We start from the raw sequence: 5122 nt of genomic DNA on the forward strand, positions 1-5122 counted from the left end.
TCTTTTGGCCGGCCTTCCAAACTCAACTTCCCTTTTATACCAGGCAAGATATCCTGGTGCAACTTCACCTCTGAATAGATCACGCACTCGAGTGTTCGCCGTCAAGTACTTACATTCGCTCTATATTTGGCAGACTGCTGCTTCATGAAACTGACCATCGGGACCAATCTCGACCACATGGAGACTAATGTCTTCATCCCTAGGAACCATTTGATATCTCCCTAATTGTCTCAAAACCCGGTATGGGGCATAAGGCTGGATACTCCTAAGACCCATCAAAAGGAAATGAGGCCCGGTAGATGGCATGTATATGATCTCATCTACGGGAAGCCACCCAAACGTCCACTTTATTTGACTTGCACTGATGGAACGGAGATGTGATAACCATTCTATAACCCCTTCTGGCAAGCTGATCCCATCAACCCTCGTATAAAATTCCTCTATGCAGGTTTTCTCTGTCGACCCAAAACTCAGGAATTGAGGACGATGGCATAGATGTTCAATCATCCACATCTGCAACAACAAGTTGCACCCCTAAAAAAAGTCTCCTTCGGCTTTGCAGACTGTGAGAGCGCGGAAGATTTCAGCTACTATCATGGGTGCGAGGGTGCTTTTGACCTGGGTAAGCAAAGTGCTGACAACCCCAGCTATTCGTATGTCGATATTTCCATCTTTTCTAGGAAACACCAGAAGTCCCAAGAAGACCACCAAAAAAGCAAAATACATGTGTTCTTCCCATTTGAGGCGGTTCACATTGCTACAAATTTTGTTTTCTGGGTTGTTAAACCCTTCTATATGACCGTATCTTTGGTATATAAACTGCGCTGTGGAAAATCCTGCGGCCAAATCTGGGTTATGGACCCCCTTGCTTATCTTTAAGGAATCTGTGCACAGCGACGACTCTTGGAGCAACCAGATACTTGTGTCTCAGAGGAACTTCAGTGCTCCCAATATATTCGGCTATTTCTTCCAGAGTTGGGGTGAGTTCAAAATCTGAGAAATGAAAAACGTTGTGGGCCGGGTCCCAGAATGCAACCAATGCCTTTATGATGTCCCCTCTAGGCCTGATCTTCAATAACCCGGTGAGTCCTCCCAAGTATAGATTGACCTTATCTTGCCCTGATTTACCCAGATCTTCCCACCACATACACAGCTCCAAAGGGATTTGTTCATGACTATTATTGGCAAATTTTGACTCGTGCTCATTCTGCACATTTATTAGGGTGAGTAAGCAAAATCATGACTCATTTGACTCAAGCAAAGTTAATTTTTGAAATTGTCATTTCAAAAATAAGACACAGCATTGCAAATACAGCCTTTTAGCACTTCCGGGGAGAAGATTTTAAGGTTGTGCTTGCTAACCGGCCAAAAATTCGAAAAAGAGACCAAAGGTGGTTGTTCTTGCTAAAACAGCCTTCCAGCGTCCTTTTGGGGGCATCCGGCTATTTTAGACAAAAATGGCATCACCCTGCTTATTTAAAATAAAATAAAATTTTTTGTTCTTTTGGGCTATATTTGCAAAAGGGAAGTTGGATCCGATGGGGGTTGCCTACGTATTCCACATCCGGCGAAAATCAAACTGGCTTAGTTCGGGCAATTCTGACAAAACAAAAACCAACTCTTTTTTTTCTTCTTTTTCACAAAAATTTTCTCTTTTTTTTTTTCAAAATTTTGGCAGAGTTCCGGTATGTTTTGGACATTGGTTTTCAAAAATAGACAATTATCTCTCTCAGTCCCCACATTTTCCTTTTCAACTTTTTCTCTATAAGCCGGTCAACATGCAAATCCAAAGCAAATGAATGCTCAAGTAGCAAGTAAGATGCATCAGGATGGTCTTTTCATTTCAGGTACACCTGTCCTAGACAGACCCAACCCCTGTGTTGAGTCTCCAAAGTCAAATGCACATGATGCAAACAAACGTTCCTACTAGGGATCCGGTATGAGGGTGAGTTATTCTAGGTTCAAAACCTGGGTATGTGTTCTAGACTATGTACCCGAGCGGACAACTCGAGCCGAGGATGGGGCTACGTATCGGGAACCAAAAGGCCATCCAGCTTAGTAACTTGTCCGAGCCTCTTTCTTATTTCAAGGTATGACACTAACAGAATAGGGAGTCATGACCAGCGAGCACATCTCCGAAGATGAGAAGAGAAGGGTTTCATAGTAGTTTATATACAGTTCAAATAGTATCAAAGCGGTAAAAATAATATTTAGCACATTAGGCCCAAACATGTAATCAGATAATAAATAAAGTCAAATATAACAATTCATCTAAGCTCGAATTATGAACCCTGAACCAGAAGATCTGGGTTCCAGTCCCAGCAAAGTCGCCAGAGCAGTCACACCTCCTTTTTTCCTACACCCCGAAAAGAGTATAAAGGAGTTTTTTCCAACTTAAAGTGACAATCGAAACGGGATTCATTTATTATTAAAAATTCAGAATCGCCACTTGAGATAATTTATGGTGTCTCAAGTCACCAGTTCAAATCCCGAATCGAGAAAAAGATTGACTCTGTTTTACAGTCCGCGAACACAGAAATCCGAGTAAGGAATTCTGTTAACCCGGGAGAAGGTGTTAGGCATTCCCGGATTCCGTGGTTCTAGCACGATCGCTCAACTGTTATAATTGGCATATTATCTGATTTTAATACACATTTTAGCCTATGGTTCAATTTTAACTTATTAACCGCTCTTATTCATTTTTAGGAAGATTGCAACGTCATTTAAAATATGTCTTGAACCACGTCACATAAATGCACCCGCGGTCCACGACACATTTTATTTAACGTTGTTGGGATTTGGATTTGGGTCACATAAAATGCACACCCGAGTTTAGGAAAGTAATTTTAAATTACGCGCCTAAAGAAACTACGCATTTTTCAACTTTGCGTGGGCCATAGAAAATTCGCTAAATGACATGCCTCGAATTCTAAGGATTTAAAATTAATTAAATGAGGGTCATGAGTTTTGAGGTTTTATTGTGGATGGAGTGATATAAATTGATAAGTACAAAAGGCCTAAAGAAATGGGTTAGCTACATGTATATCACTGGAGCCTTTTATTATAGCATACTACAATTCAGAAAGGTGGAGTTGACATTTATGTGAAAACAACAAAAGACAGGTGTCAGCTTTGGGTTCATCTCCATATCATCTTCAAAAGACCGACTTTCGTTTTCAAATTCTAGAAAGAAACTAACAAAATTTTATATCAAAATAATGAATCTTAAATGACCATATGAGCACAAAAAAAAACCATGCTGAGAACTATTCGGATGAACCAAATGGAACAAAACAAACATGGACATACAAAAATGCATTTTAAACTTGATTATAACAAAGAACACTTAAAGTAATTAATTTATTCAACAATATGCTAAAGAGAAAGTTGTAGTATCACTACTATAACTTCTACAGTACCATTTTGAAGCAGAGGAAGTTGAATCTTCACATGGTTAATTTAAGAAAATATGCAGCCAATAACATAAATTGAAGATAAGATCCTTCCACTAACGCAATCTATTTTTTTTTACATCTTAATGTTGACAAATTATTCAACTTCACATACTTCTTTAAATTTCAAAATATGAACATGGTGCTACATGGGCTTGAAATCTAAATGTAAACAAAACAATACCTGTTGGTTACAAGTCATGAGCCAAGAAAAATAAAAAAAAAAGTAAAAAAAAAATAAAGAGAAAAAAAACAAAAACGAGACAGAGTTATGAACATACTAAAATAATGTTAACATTTGCAAATCTCAATTCACTCAATCAAAGAAACATCATTCATGCGAACAGATCCAATACGAAAGAAACTTTATCAAAAGAACCAAATCAATTTGCTTCTGCTTCAATAAAGATGCTCCTGACATTTTTTAACTCAAGAGCTTGAATTACATACCTACAAGAGAGTGAAATCAAATGAATAAAATCTGAAAGTTGTAGAGTCAATACAACAGTAACAACAAAATCTCTATCAACTCTTCTTCAAACCCAAGATTTAAGGCCCGAAATGTTGAAAGAAAAATTTAATGAAAATTTTCAACCTAAATTTCTCTCCTTCCCCTCTCTTTTTTTTTTCTTTTTTCTTCTAAAATTTTCTCTTCTATTTATAGCAAAATTTTCGAGATTTTTCAGATTTTTTTAAAAAAAATATTTTATTATTTTATTATTTTTTAATTAAAAGAAATCTCACTTACAAATTGCTTTTATTTTTTTTATAAAAAGAAATCCCACCTTTCTTTACTTTTATTTTTTAAATTCCAACTTTAATTACTTTTATCTTATTAAAAGTCTAACTTTTTTTTACTTTTTAAAAGAGAATTCCACTTATTTAACTTTTCTTAAAAAAACAATCCACTTTCTTTTGCTTTTCTTTTAAAAATGCTACTTTATTTTACTTTAATTTTTTTTAATTTTCAGATACCTTTATATTTATTTTTTAATTCCAACTTTCTTTTACTTTTTATTTTTATAAAATTTCCACGAAACTTTACTTTTATTTTTTTAATTTTCTACTTTCTTTTACTTTTTAAAAGAGAATTCCATCTACTTTTACTTTTATTTTTTTTATTCAATACTTCCCTTTTTCTTATTTTTTAAATCCCTCCTGAAAATTAAAAAAAGTTAATATTTTTTGGAATTTTTTATTATTTGAAAATAAAATAAAAATAAAATAATATTAATAGTAATAATTCTCCTTTTAAAATTTTGTATTTTTACCCTATAATAAAAAGTGTAACAAAGCTAAAAATTGTAAGTTAAAACTCCTAAAATATTTACATAGAAAAAGTAATAAAAAATTAAATATTGTTAAAAATTAGGTGCTCACCGACACTTGAACCAACAAACAAAAAACTCAACAGGGCAACAAAATTATCATTTTCCCCCTCTATGGTGATGCATCTTTTTCATTGTTATATATGGCTCAAGAATTATGAGTGAAGCACATTAATCTCGAAATTTAAGAAGGGAAAGTTTATACAGTTTCTCTCAGTGAGATGGATAAATACAGAGAAAATCCAGGTCTTATCAGCTAATGAGTTGGAATAGATTCTACATAAAATAAATTCCCAAATAACTGCAGATTTACCATTTTTTTTAGCCCTCTCTGCACTATAA

This window comes from Nicotiana sylvestris, chromosome 2 (assembly GCF_000393655.2).
Source record: "Nicotiana sylvestris chromosome 2, ASM39365v2, whole genome shotgun sequence".
Classification (NCBI taxonomy): Eukaryota; Viridiplantae; Streptophyta; class Magnoliopsida; order Solanales; family Solanaceae; genus Nicotiana; species Nicotiana sylvestris.